The sequence below is a fragment of the Pollachius pollachius genome, assembly GCF_949987615.1.
Source record: "Pollachius pollachius genome assembly, chromosome: 8".
Taxonomy (NCBI): Eukaryota; Metazoa; Chordata; class Actinopteri; order Gadiformes; family Gadidae; genus Pollachius; species Pollachius pollachius.
The window spans coordinates 23,334,416-23,355,177 of NC_136941.1; positions in this window are offsets into that span (position 1 = coordinate 23,334,416).

A 20,762-nucleotide genomic window follows, 5' to 3' on the forward strand; every position below is an offset into this window, starting at 1 on the left:
TCTTGCTCAAACAAACATATTGTATGGACGCAACCACTTTGGCAAAGGTTTTGCTGTGGGTGAACCCCAGCCATATAAATACCATACACACAGTACAGGTATGCACACACATGCACGCAGGCACACACACACATAGACACACACACGCACACACTCAAAGAAACGCTAGCACACACACAGTTAGACAAACAGCTACACACATGCATATAATCGTATGCAAACATGCACACATGCACACCTACACACAAACCTACACACCAACTTGCGTGCACACACATACACAGGACCAAATTTAGCAAATGAAATTCGCGCAACACTAGTCGACCATGTCCTGAACCATGGCTTGAGCCTGAGGGAGGCTGGACTAAGAGTTGAATCTTATCAGATATACAGATTCAGATATACAGTGGCATCTGTCATAAGGACGTTTTGACGGCTGTGTACTTCATAAACAGTATTCCAATCACTGACAAGTAGAATTGCTCAAAGTGTTTAAGGTTAAAAACAGCAGTGGTTAACTGGTTCAGACAGACATTAAGTCATTTGAAGCGTGTGTGTTTCATATGGTGACAAAATATGGTTTTGATCAATTTGTGTATAGTTTTGCAAAGGGTCTGCGGTGTTCTGCTGATTGTGTGTTTGGTTTTCCTAATTGGGTGTAGTGTGTTGAAAAAACGGGCCCTGTTTTGAAAATCGTGCTTAAGCAATTTAATGTAAAAATGTAGAAAGTACTCTAATCATGGAGAAGTGGAATTGCTAAAAGTTATTAACCTCTATAAACCTCCTGCTACGGATCAGCTGCAGTACACATTGGACAAAACTGTCACATTCTGTTTTGAAGGATGAATTTGTGGATCTTGATTACAAAGCACAAGTGAAAAATGATTGTGGATTGCGGCACACGCAACATGAATCGTCTTCTGTGTGCGTTGGGGGGAGGAGAGTGCGCGTTTGTCAATGTTTGTCTAGGTTAGGGTAAAGTTCATGGAAGAAAATCGTCTTAATTTGTGGAATTAATTTAACAAGACACAGGTGGGCATTATGTATTTATGGATCGTGTGATATCCGTGTGAATAACATTTTACGAGTCAAAAGAAAGAAATTGCATTCATGGATTTCTAAATATCCCTCTGAACATTATTTTATGAGGCACAACAACCAAATATTTGTGGATCACGGTACACGAAACGCATAACGCGTTGCGCATAATAAAGTCCAATAAAAACTTCCATAGAAAACACGCCCATGATGAACAATTTAAAAGTATTTTCTGAGAAAGTTGTGTGCTTGTTTATTTCATTGTGTTTTTCCATGCACTTTCAATATCTGTGGGATTTCCTCGAAATCTAGCATTACATGTTTTAATTCACTTTGGGTCGGGTCTTGATGAAGGCTGTTTGTGTCATTCTAGTCAAACCATACGTGGTTATCTTCAAGTTAGTTGTGCCACTCTTGTGTGTATTTGTGAGAATGTGTGTGTGTGTGTGTGTGTGTGTGTGTGTGTGTGTGTGTGTGTGTGTGTGTGTGTGTGTGTGTGTGTTTACGCATGTCTGTGACTCAGGGCATGATGGGATTATCCAGCTCTGGGCAAGTTGTAGATTCAGGGCATTTATCAATATCAAAGTAGGTCCCAACAACTCTCACTCAAAACAACAACGAGCGTGCTTTCAGCCCTAATGTCATTTCTTCACGCCGGGAACATCGGATGTAAGGTCGCCCAGCCTTCATATGGTGAAGACAGGAGCATTAGGCGACAGAACACAGAAAGCTATAGGCTCCTACATCGTGTGTGTGTGTGTGTGTGTGTGTGTGTGTGTGTGTGTTTACGCATGTCTGTGACTCAGGGCATGATGGGATTATCCAGCTCTGGGCAAGTTGTAGATTCAGGGCATTTTAATATCAAAGTAGGTCCCAACAACTCTCACTCAAAACAACAACGAGCGTGCTTTCAGCCCTAATGTCATTTCTTCACGCCGGGAACATCGGATGTAAGGTCGCCCAGCCTTCATATGGTGAAGACAGGAGCATTAGGCGGCAGAACACAGAAAGCTATAGGCTCCTACATCGTGTGTGTGTGTGTGTGTGTGTGTGTGTGTGTGTGTGGGGGGGGTCTATAGTGTTGACTATTAGGTCGGGTTCTGCATTCTTCTCTTCGCAGCCCCATGGGGGACTGGTCACTGCCAAAGGTCCTACTATCATTTGAAAAGGAAATGATCTTTTGTGATTCTTTCCTTCTCCGTACCAGAAAGGCTTTGAAAGCAAATGGTCTGGGGCCTGGAGTGTGTGAGTGTCTGTCTGTGTGTCCTTTGGGTGGGGGGGGGGGGGGGGGGGGGCAGGTCTGGAGTGCGTAAGTGTCTTTCTGTGTGTGCGTTGGGGGGAGGAGAGTGTGTGTTTGTCAATGTTTGTCTAGGTTAGGGTAAAGTTCATGGAAGAAAAGAAAGAGAGAAATGCGATGCTGTTGGCAACCTGTGAACCGGGCTAATGGGAGCGAGCTGGAGAATGGGCTCATATCTACTGTGATGTTCAAGAGGTGTTGGAGGTTGCACACACCAAAATGACTTCCTGATGGTTTTCTTCCTCCACCACCTTTTCATTTTGCTCCTCACCGTGGCCCCATTTCTGGATGTGTCTGCGTTTTATTTTTACACCATTTTTTATATATTTCTCTGTGGTAAACAGCAGCCAGAGGAATTGGGGGAGGGGGTTTTGTTGAGGGTTCGGGGGTGTTGGTGAGGGTGGGGGCAGACAGGTCACCAAGGCGCCGGCAGAAACGATGATGGAGCCGGAGGACGAGAACGTCGATGATGGCAAGTTCAAGTTCAGGTAGCATCCTCCACACCATCACACGCTCCGGTGAACCCCGGCCATGTACCATGTCTCCGTGCCCCCGTCTCCCCCACGACGCCGCAGGAACAAATGGCTCTGGTTTTTTTTCTCTTTCTCTCTCTCTCTCTCTCTCTCTTATCATCATCTCGAAACCGATTTTCATTAAATGGTGACGGACCCCGACAAGAAAATAATAATCAAGGAATCCAATCTGGTGGTGTGTGGGGCTCTGGCGTTGGTTCACTGTGATGAAACGCTGGTCCACTGGTCGTCTCCGACGGAGATAAAAAACCCATCCCCATCCTTTCTATGGATGACAAGACAACTCTCAGTGTGGGCCTGGCGCCGCAGCTTCTGGACATATTTTACAGTAGATAACACATTTCCACATTTCAACAAAATCAACCGCACAGACGATTAGATTACCATCACACTGTTCATCTTGGAGAGGCGCTTTCATTCATTTGAATTTGTTTTCAGTGCGTCAGTCTGTGCTGAGACGACAGATGTATCTTTAAAGAGAACACAGATAAGGAGCGTAAAGTTATAACGCTTCAGATCTATGCGTTTTAGTTGTGACTGATTTGATACTTTTTTCTTTGACCCACCCCACCAGATTTGAGAATGGAGGAGTGCAGAATGGTGGCGTCCCTTTGCAGAGCCAACAACCCATCGCCGCCATATGGTGGCATGCAGGTGGACCTTGTGTGATCATTACAAAAGATTCATCAAAGCGAACGCGTGTACCAGCCTATAGCCGTCCTCCTCCAACCCAAAGAGTGATTTAAGATCTGCAGCCCGCCGAGGAACGAGGAACCTCCTCCGCCAGATGTTCCTGACTAATGATGCATTGTGGCGCACACGCCACCCCACGCACCGCCCGGCTCTTCCGGAGGGAGCCGCGGTCATCTGAGTTTCATAGCGCTGGCTCGGCGCTCGTCCTGGGGCCGCTTCCCTCCATCCGTGACGGGAAGCCGCAGAGACACATCGTGGAGGCTGGAAACCAACCCCCAAAGCAGCCGGCACGCCAGGGCCCCTCTCTCGCTCACACACACCGTCACACCATTATCTTCAAGTGCAAATATCCCTTCATCTTCAGCTGTAGCCCAACGGGAGCAGAGAAGTTGTTTAAAGTGCAGCGGTCAGCAGCTGCTATGCTGTGAGTGTGTGTTTATCACCGCGCCAACAGCTGACAACAGAGCTTGTTGTTGAAGATAATGCATGCAAGTTGAAGCAAGTCTGTTGCATTTTCATTTCAAAGCTGACCCTATTGACAAATCACCACAACATCACTTGATAAAAAAAAGAAAAAGTGGGTGAATGCTTATGAACCTTAAATGAACTTAATTTATTTTAACGTGAATTCCCGCTCCATATGAATTATCGCTTTTAGAGTTTTGGGATTCGTAATGCAAAGGCCCAAAAAGATGAGGGAGAAAAAATGTATCGCGTTTATGCCACTCAATTATTTACGAGCAAACGCATTTACAAGCAGGGCAAATTGAAACAAAGCATGCGCTTTCCACAAACACCGCCTGAATATTTCAGCGAGGGGAAAGTCAGAGAGGCTTTGACTACATAACGCGAAACGACAGACTTCAGACTCTGTCAAGAGTCTTGAAAAAAAACAAAAGCCCTTCCGGTTTTCAGTAACAGTGTTGTCTGGCACTTCGACTAATGGACCAGAAGGTAAAAACCCTGCCCTCCACCACCACCTCCACCACCAACGCCCCCTCCGGTACACGGAGAGAGAGCTGTGGCACCACACACACAACTGAGCTCAGAGGAGGCTGAGGTCGTGGGCGATCCTGGATTATGATATGGCCGGGTGCCTTTTTACAAGCCCTGTCATTGAGGGAAGGGGGGGTCTGTTGGTTGTGTTTGGGTGTCATGGAGATCATTGAGATGGACGGAGGACACCACCGCTGGGGGATAAGGGACGCAGGGAAAATATTATGCCTGACAAGATGTAAAGTGACTGCAGCGTCCCCGGGTGAGCCAAGCACACCAAGAGAGACCAGGTTAAGGTTACAGAGGTGTAGAAGGATCCAGAAGGAAGAGACTATTCACACCAAGAGAGACCAGGTTAAGGTTACAGAGGTGTAGAAGGATCCAGAAGGAAGAGACTATTCACACCAAGAGAGACCAGGTTAAGGTTACAGAGGTGTAGAAGGATCCAGAAGGAAGAGACTATTCACACCAAGAGAGACTGGGTTAAGGTTACAGAGGTGTAGAAGGATCCAGAAGGAAGAGACTATTCACACCAAGAGAGACCAGGTTAAGGTTACAGAGGTGTAGAAGGATCCAGAAGGAAGAGACTATTCACACCAAGAGAGACCGGGTTAAGGTTACAGAGGTGTAGAAGGATCCAGAAGGAAGAGACTATTCACACCAAGAGAGACTGGGTTAAGGTTACAGAGTGGTAGAAGGATCCAGAGAGACTGGGTTGAGGTTCCAGAGGTGTAGAAGGATCCAGAAGGAAGAGACTATTCACACCAAGAGAGACTGGGTTAAGGTTACAGAGGTGTAGAAGGATCCAGAAGGAAGAGACTATTCACACCAAGAGAGACTGGGTTAAGGTTACAGAGTGGTAGAAGGATCCAGAGAGACTGGGTTGAGGTTCCAGAGGTGTAGAAGGATCCAGAAGGAGGAGACAATTCACACCAAGAGAGACTGGGTTAAGGTTACAGAGTGGTAGAAGGATCCAGAGAGACTGGGTTGAGGTTCCAGAGGTGTAGAAGGATCCAGAAGGAGGAGACAATTCACACCAAGAGAGACTGGGTTAAGGTTACAGAGTGGTAGAAGGATCCAGAGAGACTGGGTTAAGGTTCCAGAGGTGTAGAAGGATCCAGAACACCAAGAGAGACTGGATTCAGGTTACAGAGGTGTAGAAGGATCCAGAAGGAGGAGACAATTCACTGAGTAAATATTGTACAATGTTTTTTGGAGGATTCCTTCCAAGTTAAATCCTTCCAAGTTACCCGTATTCTCCACTATAGCAATAAAGGTCTGTCACTGAGATCGTCTTCAAAAGGTCTCAATATAATGATGACTATAAAAGGCTTTCATTGTCTGTCTCCACTAACTTTAGCTAGCATTAGCATACAAGTCCTTCAATGGAACTCTTTTCCAACAAGAGTTTCATCCAAGTTCAAAGTTGTGCAATGTTCAAAGTTGTATACGATCGTGTTCGAACATCAAACCTTGCATGTACTCCTTGTGCACTAATATCATACAAATTCATACCCATATGCAGGGGCGTAGGAATGAGTTTAACATTGGGGGGGACACATATCGGAAACCTGACAGATCCGTTAATGGTTTGAACAGAAATATGTCATAAATTAACTACACTGAAAAAATTCACACATATATTTTATTCTACTAAAAATATACATTTGTAAATGTAAAGGAAAACACATTTTGAATGGCAGTAATGAACTGATAAATATCAAATCAATTATTTAATTGCACGCTCAATCATCCAGTTTTTCAGAATAAGAAGCGGTGACAAGCACTGTGCGCTTTTAAAATAAAATAAAATATTTTTCTCCCCCCGGTATAATTTTTAGGTGGGACAAATGCGCCTGTCTCCAATATTGGAGGGGACACGTCCCCTCCGTCCCCCCCGGTTCCTACGCCCTTGCCCATATGAAAGGGACCAGCCTAAATATACACAGATAGTATTATGTTATCTGGGGAAACCATCATACCACGTGTTCATTACATCTGCTGAGATGAAACATTGAATACCAGAAAAGCCACATTATTCCATTTTCACCCCATACGGTCGACTACTCTTGCACAAACATAGGTAGCTCTTTTTAAAATGTCTCCTTTCACATCGTAAATGTAAGGCATCACCATTATTGATCAACCTTATACAACAATACACATACAAGTGTAAGTACTTATGAGTCTGAAGCACAATCATAATTCAATTTACTTTAACATTTAGGGCATTTAGCATGCTTTTATCCAAAGCAACTTACAATAACTACATCTGTCATAAGAAAGTGAAATAATATAACGTTAAAATAAAATAAAATCGCTAAAATAAGAATGTTCATCAAAGTGCACTTACAATCGCTAGGTTAACCCATTCCCGTATGCAACAAGATAGCAAGGATAAGATGCTACATAACTAAATACTATAACTACATACAACATACAATAAGTGTGTAGATTAATTGCCACGACGTACAATATACAATAAGTAGGTGGGGTGGAACGGGTCGGCTATGCAGAGCCTAGATGACCTCTGAACAGGTGAATCTTGATTCTTTTGCGGAAGCTAGTGAGCGACTCTGCGGTCCAGGCATCGACAGGGAGTTTGTTCTGCCACTGCTGTTTTTCAAGACAAAGAAGAGTTGAGACTTTAATGATCAGCCTATAATTGCTCTTAGCTATGCCGGTACCAGACGTCCAGCTGAGGTAGTTGAGCAGAGCGCTCGAGCTGGGGTGTGTGATTTGACCAACGCTTGGAGGTAGGCAGGGTCAGTTTCATTGGTCGGTGATGGAGATACAGCGATGTTCTCGACAATGACCAGTAGGTCCTTGTGAGGGCAATCTTTCCCTGGCATTAGGAGGAGCTCAGTCTTGTTGAGGTTAAGCTTCGGGTGATGGGTAGTCACCCAAGTGCTGACGTCTGTCAGACATTCTGAGATGTGTATGGCAATCAGGGTGTTGTCAGAACAGGAGAAAGAGTAGAACAGCGGAGTGTCATCAGCAAGGAAAAACTGTGAAGTGATTACTGCCTTTTTGACCAATGATTGGCAGTCCCAGAGTCCTCCCATCAATTGGAGGTCAGTGTAGGCAGAGGGCGGTGGCACAGATTGGAGGGGTTACTGCGCCGAGCAGATGATCTAGGGTGGCGTCTACTCCGGGTGGATATGCTAACGACGATCGAGGTACGGCACATAACTACGATGGGTTTTGCTTCTATTCCCACTTCTTGCAGCATATAAGTTGCATGTTTATTTTTATTTACACCTCATTTTCTCATTAACTCATTCAACTTGGCTGTTCTGGAGCGCCGTTGCGGTGTATCGTATTTGTTTGTTGTGTGTTTGCTCGTGTACTCTGGCAGCGGACACACTGTTTGGCGAGGTGCAGCCGGGCCCCAGTAGCACTCCATTCGTTTGGCTGATCCAGGATGGGTGGGTTCCCATCAGACACAGAGGATCCCATGCCAATCTCTCAGGTAGCTCATTAATTAGCTGTGTGATATGTACGAGGTGGTGAGTGAGGGCTTACAGCCAAAAGTAGGCTAGTTTTAATGCATTGAAGACAAGTACGCACAAGCACATGCATATGCAAACACACACATACACACATATGCATCCACACACACACACACACACACACACACACACACACACACACACACACACATACATGCTCACAGCTTGTGTGTGTGTTTCTAATGTAACCATCTGCTGTGTTTGTGATTGTCTGTGTGTGTGTGTGCGTGTGTGTGTGTGTGTGTGTGTGTGTGTGTGTGTGCGTGTGCGTGTGTATGAGCTGTCTTTGTCCATTTGATTCACAATTTGTAATAAATTGCCATGTAAAATGTGTAATGTTTTTTTTCTCTAAAAGACAACCCAAGCCCAAATCCTGATGCTAAAGCCAAACGGTCTTTAGGCTGCAGCTCTGCACACCATGCCTGCATGTGGGTCTGTGCTCGCTGTGCAACTCTGTTGTGTGTACTGTCTTATGTTATATGCAGGATGTATGGTCATGGCAAAAAAAGCACCAAAAGAATCCTATGTTGAAAAAGCATTAACATTGGACGCAAACTGTGTAATGGAGAATGATTACCATTCCATGCAGTATGCAAACATTTCAGCCCCTCTCCTGTCCACAATGGTGCTCTGTGAGCTGACAGACGGCCGCTTTAGCCCCGCGCAGCTTGAACATTGTTTTATTAAACTCCAAGTGAGTCCCAGCATGCTTTGCCTTTGTAGGGCCCGGTAATCGGTGCAGAGCACAACATATCCATTCTTTAAACTGCCCTGGCCCGTCATACTGGCCCTTTGGGAGCCCATTCTTTGCAAAAAAGTTCCAATAGCGCAAAACAATATCACCTCAGCTCACTTGTATTACTCACCTTGAATTTGTGTTTATAAACCTATACTGTGTACCTAGGTCTTTGCAGCCATTTAATTTGCTCAAATGTGTATTTTCTTTCCCCAAAGCCATAACTGATAACCATGAGGGTTGTTTCTCCCTTGATCAACTCGGTCCGCTGAGAACTGTTAGCAGCAAAATATCACTTCATCACTTTCAAGTTATAAGTAAAGAAAAAACAATGCACAATAAAATAAGTAATATAATAAGTCACATAGTTCATTTATTAGTTTGATTTTTTCTTTTTTTTCTTTTCTAGAAATCAGTCTTGACAATTATTTTTCTACAACTGTTCAAAACGATTCATAATTGTATCTGCTCTGCACATCTGAGACATGCATTCACTTGTGAAACTACAGACTATAATTATGTTTTACTATAGACTACTATAGATTACTATAGACTATAATTCTGCTTTATGGTTTAAACGATGGCTGTAAATCTAATATCAAAGACAGTCTGTTCATTGTTGTTAGTGTACTTGAAAACAGGTTTTATCAATAATCTAATACAAGGAATTACAGTTACAAATCCATGGCTCAGGAGACCAAAGATCAGACAAAGATGAAATAAAACCTCAGCGGAGCAAATGACACTGATGAAATGTAGAAAAAAGGGATAATACAAATCAGTAGAAAGAAAGGAGGGGTGCAGGGGTGTGAGTCGGAGGGGGTTGTGGGCGTGCTCAGCAAAGACCCGCCGAGGGACTGAAGACATTGCAATTATAGAAGCTATTGACTTGGTGTTTCCCAAGGTATGATCAATTGCAGTGGAATAATGACATCTCTGTGTTGTTTTGTCCCAATCACCGATAAGGCCATTTATATTCTCTGACGGGGAGGGGGGGATAGATGGAGGAGAAGGAGGTGGAGGAACAGGAGGGGGTGGAGGAGGAGGAAGATGAAGGGTTGGGTGGGCGTGTTGCAAACATCTGAGAGATCAGTGTCTCCGATAAGGGTGGTGCTAAAGGAAGGTTGTTTCTGTAGCTGAATGCTCTTCATACAAAGTCTCCCATCCTGTGTTCCCACTGCGTGACTACCAGTCTGATTATGGACGCTAACTTTATTCCTCGCCAAAGTGTTCTCAACATCAGCTTACACAGAGCACTTGTTGTTTCTTCTTAATTTCGCCACAAGTGGGAGGAGGAATGTGGGGGTGGGGGGGGATTAGATAGCAGATTGGTGCGATGATTGCGACAGACTGTGCTTTAATACCCACTACCCCTCCTCAAAATGAACTCCCCGTAGCCAGCCACATCTGTATTGGGCCATGACAGAGACAAATGGGATGAAACGGGACAGTGGAGAAAAGTACTCCAAGTCTTCTGCCCTGCTCGCAGAAAGTAATCCATCACTGACCCCTCGGACCCTTCCCCTTCGGCCTCCTCTGGCGCCTTGGAAAATCTCTTGATTCCCAATCTCGCCTTCGCTAGGCTTTGTTCCTGCTTTCCTACCATGAATAAATTAGACATAAATTATATACATATATATATATATATACAGTATATATAGATAGATAGATTTTACACACAAAACTAGTGCTTTTCAAACAAAAACTGGACACTTTTGTCCTTGAAAAATGAAAGATAAGTCGAGCTTGGAAACACATGAACTTTTTCTCGTTCCTTTATTTTATTTTTTTAAATGAGCATGAAACAACTTTGTGTTCCTCACTTGTATGGACTTTGAACATTAAGTCTATATTATGTATATTTCTGATCTGCATATTCAACAATGCCATCAAGCATCAGACATTTGCTCATTTATTCCTGGTTTTTAATCCTCTGGATGTGAATATGGTTGGTAATATCCAGTAAACTGAACATTTTATTGTCCTTGATATTTAGCCTCTTAGTAATGAACAGCCTCCTAGCATCCCAAGCCCTCGTCCTCAATGTCAGCCCAGGGATGTGCTCTGATACCCTACCAGACACCAACAACACCTGTCCCCTTGAGACAAACATGGTACATCGTTTACATATTTTTGCATATCGGACAGTGATGGGGTTAAGCTTCTTGTGACATCACAAATGACATTCCATAACGAAACTAAACAAGTGTGAGTGAGGGGTGCCACACACAACCACACACACACGCACACACACACACGCAGAAACACACATACACACACACACACACACACACACACACACACACACACACACACACACACACACACACTGACACACATGCAAACACACGTTCATATCCAGTTAAGTATGGATACTTAAACAGGCTCAGAGCACCAAATCAATCTCAGGTCTATGGGCATGCAAGACGGCAGTGGTTCTAAAACATGACTCTTTGCCATTAGCTGATATCGGCCAAAGCATAACGCATCCTTCTCCAGAACCCTGCCATAACATCGACACACACAGGTTGTGTGAGCCGTGCCCACACAAGACAATCGTCTGCCATCTTGCTGTCTTCTCCATCATTAAGGATTAGGGATACAGAAGAGTGTCAAGTAGAAAGGGGGGTTGGGGGTAAAGTTGGGAATTGTTTTGAGCAGTGGAGACAGGGTTCTTCTTGTTAATTCCGTTGCTGTCCGCTTGCATTTCAGAGCTCGTTAATCTGCGTTGCGGCGTGCCCCGCGGTATGGAGGAGCGTCCTTTAGTGGATGCCAGCATCAGTACGGCGCTGGGCTTCAGCGTCGTATTCAGTCATGTTCCCGACCAGAGACGGAGCGGGACAACGAGAGGCCCACAAGGAGGAGGGCACCTAGGAGAGAAGAAAGAGAGATAATGAAAGAAAGAAATAAGGTGAGGAAGAAAGTGGGAAAGAAGGGGGGGACAGAGGAAAAGACAACGTTTGCAAGTAGCATACTGATAGTATTCTGTCCTGGAGTTGGAGAGTACTGAACATTGTGGCTCAACTAGAAGTACATTTACTGATGGAATTGTGCTCAATTAGACGTAAAACTACTCGCGTAAAATACGCCTCAAGTTAATGAAAAAAAGGACAATTATGATATGACAATTACAGAGAAGCTACTAAATGAAAACATTCTATTAGGAAGAAAATCTGTGACACCCATTTCTACACAGGCGGACAGCGCCGGGGATGTGACCGTCAGAGTCCAACGAATACAATTAGCGATCAGGTGTGACCAGCAGAGTGCGCGTTCATCCATGGTTACAGATAATTGTATTATTGTTGTTGTGATATACAAACAGAGCTCATTTCATTATATTCCAACGTTAGCGCTGATGAGACACCCAAAAAAACACATCACATTTCCCCCCTTCATTAGGCTCATGCAAATTTTCTTCACCAAACCCAGCACTCAACACACACTGAAGTCATCCATTGAAATTTCAAGTCAAACAATTTAATTTGCTGAGTAAGTCCATGGATATATAACAAAGGGTTACGTTTGCTTCATTAACTCTGCGCTGTTGCCAAATTGTTTGCTCTGTGTTGGAGTCTTAAACATCAGGCCAACATGACTATTCATTAGCGTGGCCGGGTCGCTCCACAACGGCTAGCGGGAACAAAGGTGAGCCAGAGCCGCCGCCCTCGAATCATATGGCATTACGGACGCAAAGCTTCACTCCCCCCCCCCTCTACCTCCTACCTCCTACCCCACTGCCCCCACCCGCCACCTTTCACTCTGCCCACAGGTCAGCTCCCCATCGGCTGGGTCAAAGGGTCTCAGTCAGAACATTCTCCCTGCCCCCTCCTCTCCTCTCCCCCATTAATCCACTCCGTGGTAGACGGATCCGTCTCCCCGCGGCTCCTCTCTGACAGAGGGTAAAAACAGGAATGAGATAGCGAGGCGTGGATCAATGGCTTCGATCGCTTTCTGCCCTGTTCCATCGGCCATTCATCAGCCACTGGTTGTGTGTTGTTGTTGACGTTATTGTTGTCTCGCCTGGCCCCGCCCTTGTGAAGTAAGTGACCAAAAAAATGAAATGTGATGAATGAAAGGGTGATGGACTTCTGGTCTTGTCCATGCTGAATCTCACTGGTCATCAATATCTCTTGCTTTAGGAAGGAAGATCAGAAGGTTTGGCGTTAATTATTAACAGTTCTTCTAACAGTTGTTCACTGTGTATAGACACATGCAATGATAAAGGGCCACTGGTCCAGCCTGGTCTGTCAGGCCGGCCCCCGTCAGCTTGGAGAAGGGTTCACCTTGGCCAGATGCTAAACCCTTTCTCTTTTCTTTTTGGTATGTGAGCAGTGTTGCTGCCCTGGTGCTCCTGGTTAAATGATACATTTGGCTGTTGTTGCAGAGGAGGAAAATAGATAAACAAATAAAATAAAACCCAAGGTTTCTGGCTGACAGTTTGTGGACAAGTGCTTTGTCCTTTGTGTGTTCCCTAACTAGGCAGGCAGGCTCCCTTCTGTAAGCCATAGCTTTTTCTGTATTTTTATACTTTCTTCTTAAAACACCCATTCGAATAAAGCCTGTGTGTCAAATTGATGACAAATTATTATCAAAGTCCACAATATTTATTTAGCATACATTTATTCATTGTAATTTTTGATTGTTTACAGTTTTTTATAATTGAATAAACACAAAAATCTAAAGTAGCACACAGTTATCAAACGATTACACTCAAGAAGCAAAACCTTGGCCCCGATGTGCACCACATTAAGTACAATGTCAGCCTCACACTTTTTGCAAAACAATCCGCACAGTGATTTGCAAAACACTAAACACACTTGCATACATTAGACACATTCGTATGTCAGGATGACACTTCTTTGCAATTCCAAAGAACTGACTATCTAATGACCACGCTTATGAGCCGATTGGTTACCGTTTTTTTCAATTGCTTTAGCACGATTTTCAAAACTGGGCCCGTTTTTTCAAAACACTACACTCAATTAGCACAACCACACACACATCAGCAGAACAACTCAGACCCTTTGCAAAATGAAACACTCTTGTCAAAACTATACACATATTTATCAAAACCATATTTTGTCGCCATATGAAACACACACGCTTCAAATGACTTAATGTCTGTCTGAACCAGTTAACCACTGCTGTTGTTAACCTTAAACACTTTGAGCAATTTTACTTCTCAGTGATTGGAATACTGTTTATGAAGTACACAGCCGTCAAAACGTCCTTATGACAGATGCCACTGTATATCTGATAAGATTCGGCTGAACTCTTAGCCCAGCCTCCCTCAGGCTCAAGCCATGGTTCAGGACATGGTCGACTAGTGTTGCGCGAATTTCATTTGCTAAATTTGGTCCTGTGTGTGCACGCAAGTTGGTGTGGAGGTATGTGTGTAAGTATGCATGCGTGTGGGTGTGTGTTTACATATACAGACACAATTTATATATTTTCTTAATTCAATAATGTATTTTTTTTTCTATTTTTTTTTTACAAACCATAATTGTTGGTGCCCCTCCAGGTACTTGCTTCCCTATGCACTCTGCGTACTCTGTGTAGGGAGCGGCGGGCCTGCATCCCTGTACTGTGTGCATGGTATTTATATGGCTGGGGTTAACCCCCAGCACACGTTTTTCCAAATGTGTGTTGTGCACACATGTGTGCATGTGTTTGTGTGCAAGACTGTAAAACAGAAATTGTGCATGAGCTTGCCTTCCTGCCTCCCACCGAAGGCCAGAGAGAGCGAGAGAGAGAGAGAGAGAGAGAGAGAGAGAGAGAGAGAGAGAGAGAGAGAGAGAGAGAGAAAGAGAGAGACAGAGAGAGAGAGAGAGACAGAGACAGAGACAGAGACAGAGAGAGAGAGAGAGAGAAAGAGAGAGACAGAGAGAGAGAGAGAGAGAGAGAAAGAGAGAGACAGAGAGAGAGAGACAGAGAGAGAGAGAGAGAGAGAGAGAGAGAGAGAGAAATGTGGTCCTCTTCTTCTTTGAGCACGTTCTACTCCTGCTTCAGGTTTTCCTCTTCCTCTTCCTCCAATTCTACATCTGGCTTGGCCTCCGCCTCTTCCTCTTCCTCTACCTCCTTTTTCTCCTCTGTGGATTCCCCCTCTCACCCTCACTCTTCTTCTGACTCCTTCCATTTTGGTTACAGTGAAGGCAGGTGAACTTACCTGCTGCATTATTATAGTGCTTGGACTTGATTGATGTGTCATTGATGTGTACAATTAAGCAAGCATGTTTTTGCTCACCTGATGGCTGTGTTTAACCAATTGGCTCATAAGTGTGGTCATTTGACAGTCAGTGCTTTGGAATTGCAAAGAAGTGTCATCCTGATATGCAAATGTGTCCAATGTATGCAAGTGTGTTTAGTGTTTTGCAAATCACTGTGTGTATTGTTTTGCAAAATGTGTGAGGCTGAGTGTAATCGTTTGATAATTGTGTGATACTTTTGATTTTAGCGTTTATGCAATCATAAAAAAACTGTAAACAAAGCCATCAGGAGGTGGAGGAAGAGGAAGACCTGAAGCAGGAGGAGAACGTGCTCGAAGAAGAGGACCAAATTACTCTCTCTCTCTCTCTCTCTCTCTTTCTCTCTCTCTCTCTCTCTCTCTCTCTCTCTCTCTCTCTCTCTCTCTCTCTCTCTCTCTCTCTCTCTCTCTCTCGCTCTCTCTCTCTCTCTCTCTCTCTTCCTCTGGCTGACCTTTGGTGGGAGGCAGGAATGCAAGCTCATGCACATTTTCTGTTTTACAGTCTAGTTCACACACACATGCACACAGGTATGCACAACACACACATTGTATGGAGGCAAGCGCTTTAGAAAAGGTGTGCTGTGGGTTAATCCTAGCCCTATAAATACCATACACACAGTACAGGGATGCACACACATGCATACAGGCACACACACACACACATCAACAAATGCTTGCACACTTACACTACACACGACTAAGAGTTCAGCCAAATCTTATCGGATATACAGTTGCATTTGTCATAAGGACATTTTGACGGCTGTGTACTTGATAAACAGGAATCTAATCACTGACCAGTCGAATTGTTCATAGTGTTTAAGGTTAACAACATCAGTGTTTAACTGGATCCGCCAGAATTAAGTCATTTGAAGCGTGTGTGTTTTATATGGTGACAAAATATGGTTTCGATAAATTAGTGTATAGTTTTGACAAGAGTGTTTCATTTTGCAAAGGGTCTGAGGTGTTATGCTGATTGTGTGTGTGGTTGTGCTTATTGTGTGTATCGATTTGAAAAGCGGGGCCTGTTTTGAAAATCGTGCTTAATGAATTGAAATTAAACTGTATTGTTTTACTGAGTCCGTTCAACATTTAATTGGAACATTTATTCCCAAGTATGCAAGCAACATGTCTAAAGAATGAATGTGCAGATCCATTATGAAGGGAGCAATAGATACAATAAAGTAAGAGACACAAGACCACAATAAAGTGTTAACACACACACACACACACACACACACACACAAACACACACACACACACACACACGAACACCAAACACACACACACACACTAGAATAACATGCACAGTATTGGTTTGGCCATTACGCAGCAGTTATAAAGCCAGTTCCCCCCTCCTAAAATACGGTCTATTAAATTACATTTAATGTTGGCAATATTGAAACAAACTCTGGAATATGTTTTCAGAAGCACAACGCTAATAACCTGTCTAGTGGATCTGTAAAAAAAAGAGAAAAAACTCCCTGGTGATTTGTTTCTGTTCAGTTTATCAGTTTATCGGGCTAATCTTTTGGCTAGAAGCGTTATCTGCTGTGCTGACATTCATCAAGTACAGGTCAATGCACTGATTTACCACGGCTGTTTATCAAGTTCAACAGAAGACCGTGTTTCCCTTTCAGAGGGAAAAAAAGTAAATATATTTGTCAGGGGTTATGAATAAAATATACACTGAATTCATGAATTCATTGCTTGTGGACGCTCCGCAGTAGGGAAATTAGCTTTTGTACTTACCCATCCCCACCCCCACTCCATACGGAGTCCAGGCTTTAGAGAGGCGCAGGAAGAGCCGTCACTGGCATTGGGGGTCCGGGGGGATCTTGGTTGAAGGACTTCAGAAATGTCAATTGTGTGTCCCTCAAAGGTCAGAATACAGCTGTAAGGAGGCGGGGCTTGAACCTGGAACTCCAGGGTAACCTTCCTGTACTCGGCGGCACAGCTGCCCACCTTGACATTGCTTAGCTGAACTGTTGTATTAATGGAGAGAGTTACTTGTATGCCTCTTTTGTTGTTTCTACTTTCTTTCTTTCTTCAGCTTTGCTGACGTGGCATGGGTTATCATCAGGAGTTTATCGTTTGATGTTTCTTTTGAACGTATCTTCAGTTATTTCACTTATTCATGACTTTGCTTTATTCTGCAATATCAGACATGTAAAAGCAACAGTTTGGTCTGGGTAAAATATCAAGTGAAGTTGGATTTAGCTAAATAATAGGTTTTTATATTTCTGCTTTTAAATTTGTCCTCCCTCTATCTCAAGGTCTATTCTTATTGTTCACTATTTGACCTACCTATTCTGTTGAGTCAAATTAAATTCCACCAATCAAATGTTATAGAGGGAAGTTCAATAACACAGTTTTAAATGGAAAACCTGAAGATCATTTACCATTACATTTGAAAAATGTGTGTGTGTGTGTGTGTGTGTGTGTATGTGTGTGTGTGTGTGTGTGTGTGTTTATGCAATCGTGTGCATTTGTCTGTGTGCGCGCGTTTATCTCTGTGTATGTCTATATATATATATCAGTAAGATGCAAATAAAGATTTAATTAAATTTACATTGCTTAGTTTTTTCTGACCTCTTATATAGTGTTTAAGGGAGAATGTTCAGGGAAAATGAATAGTGTTTATTTTAAGGTGATGTAGAGAAGATGTATAGGATACAATTATTAATTACTGTTGATGCTATACAATGTGCGCCAAAGGTAAAGATAATTTGGCTATAGAAAGCACTTTGGGTGCGAGAAAAGCGCTATACAAATGCAACGTATTATTACAGAACAGTATTATAGATTAATGTAGGCTACTTACATATATGCTTAGGCTGCTCTTTGGCAACACCGTCTACCCACGGCACCGTCCGTCAACGGATGGCGGAAGGCGTGGCTGACGGACGGGGGAGTGGTCTTTGAAGAGGCATACGTCAGCCGAGCCCGAGCGTACGCGATCTGACTGGATGACGGATCCGTCGCTGCCTGAAAAGTTGAAAACTTTTTCAACTTTCTTGACGGAGCCAACGGATCCAACGGAACGGATGGATCCACAATGCATTGCGGCTCCCCCCCATTCAAATTCAATGGGATCCGTCAACAGACGGATGCAGTGGGCAAGAGGTGTTAGGCCACTTGAAGAGAGCCAAAGCTTTGAAATAGCTATATTGAAAATATGGAACTGAAAAGGATATCCCTCCCTCCATGTCCTGCCCTCTCTGTCACCCCATTCCAGGTGTCCGCTGTGAGGGGAGAGCACCTGGGAATGAGGTGAACTCAAAGCACTACCATTAGCATGATGATATAATTAGCATGGGCAGCTACATGGTAAGTCCTGTCATGGTTCTGAATACAAATTGGAGATATTTCTCAGCAAATAACACAATGTAAATGCTGTTTACACCAACACACACAAACAGCTGGGTTTCCTTGACAGCCAATGCTGTGTTTACCAAACACACATCAGCTTTTAGTAGCATGAAGTATGTCAGCAGATTCTGTGTTGCCCTGACAACCAGTATTACTTGTTGTCTGCCATCTTTGTTCATCAGAACAACCACGAAAGGAAAGAAAAAACACTTCAATTTGAACTGACAAACGAATACTGCAAGTATGTTCTCTGCCTTACCAACTTACAAACAATGCAAGTAGGTCATATGATAAAAGATAAAATGGTATGCTTTAGCTACCAAGACAAGCATTGCAAGAAAAACCTTTTTCTTAACTCTGTTTATCATCAACATTCCCTTAGTATTGTGGTGCTGAGCCGGCAATGGCTGCTATACTGCGAGGGTTTTTCTCTGTCTATGGTGCCGAATCCGAACACCCTTCATGAGAATAGGAACCAGCCTTGCTGTGTATTCTGTTTATCCTAAAGATTTCAGCCTCGCCATCACAGGACCTCCAGGCCACTACCATGCATGCTTGATGTACATTATATTTGTGATTGTGTTCATGTTGTTTCCGGTTTAGTCTATTTAAAATGGAACGTAATGGTGAAGTTGTGGTCGGGGTTTGGAGCCACTGATCAAGGTAGCTCTGATTGCTTTCCACTGACCAGATACAAACTGAGCCTTCAAAAAACTCTTCAACACCATCATCTAACCCTCAGCTCATTGTTTGGTTTGGTGTTGAAGCTAAAGCTAAATGTCCCTCCATGTTTCCACAAGTAACAGGAACAACATAACAGGAACAAGGGATTAATTGAAAGACAAATGGGGATGTCTTGTTGTTGTTGATCCGTGTCAAAGCTAATGATGTAGTTATTTTCAGTCATTCAGAACAGAAATTATTTGACAGATTGACTGAAGAATTGCCCTCCCTCAGCAAAGGTGTCAGGGCTGTTTGTTTTGAGAAAACTCAGAAATCTCTGAAGAGGAAGACTCTTGAAATGTTTACCTTGAGGGTTTTGACCTTAAAAGGGGAATCTTTTTGTTAGGATACAGTGATTATATCACAATATATTTACTAAAACGTCTGTTGAAATCCTTGTTAGATACTCTAATTTGTTTCTAATACCAAGAGCATTTGGACAACATACTGCATGGAAGTGGTATGTTGTTCGAATTAGTTTGGATTGGCATTTTCTTTGTTCGGCATTTTACAACAAATCATACCAGCACGACAAGACATGTATTGATTGATGGAAGGTTAGAGCAGAGTCCCTTTCCTCTGCGTGATTTGATAACTTGACGGACTTTAGGACAGTTGGGTCGAAGATGATTGGATGCGGAAGGCACATTGAACCCGGAGTCATGTCTGTGTTCGTGATGCAGGGGCGTAGCCAGGATGGGGGCTACAGGGGGGGGGATCAAACTAATAGTGCATATATTTCAGCTTTCTTTATACCGTTTCCGTTCAGGATTTGTATTTATTCTTTTATTTATTTTTTATACTCGGGGGGGCCCGCGGGGTGGCCAACCTCTGGCCCCACATGGCTATGCCCCTGCCCCGTGATGCATATGCGGATATGTCCTAACAACAGAGTTCATTATTATTATCCTTATTTCTTCCAGAGCCCATAGACAAAGTACATGTTCAAAAAGGCAGACACTTGTAACTGGCTCCCCAGCCTCTCTGAATATAGAGCAGACATGCTGGATAGCCATGCAGCCTCCAGGACTAATTAGACGAGACAAGCCTAAAAACCAAATGGCAGAGGAATATTTGGAGTGCTTCATACTTCATTCAATGCACAACGAGTCCAAACAGGCAAGTAAAAAGGACAGAACATTCTTCCCATAATGTTTTCCTTAAAATGATAAAATAATAAAGCAATGTTAGTCTTTTTCTTTTTCGTGCAGGGTGTTAAAGTGAAAGAGTGTGTGGTGTGGGATCGTGCATTGATGCAGAGCTAGTTTTTTATTTATTTTCTGTATAGTTTTCTGTATGCCAGACTGGGAGGTGCCTTTGTGGGACTCTGGGGGCTGGCCCCTCACACCCTGGGGTGATGGGCTCTTACAGCACGCCCCGGGCTGAGGTGAGAAACACGGGGAAGTGTTATGATGCACTATACTAAAAATGAGCACAGAGGGCCGGCTTTGAGCCACCAGATAAGATGCGCACATGACACTTCCACTGAAAGTGTTTTATTTTATCAAAATAAAAGCGCTGAATATAATACACATGGCCCAAAGTGTCTGTTTTTTTTCTTTTTTTGAATGCTTTTAGGAACGGCATGTGGGGGTGATTTCAATAGACCTCTGAAGAA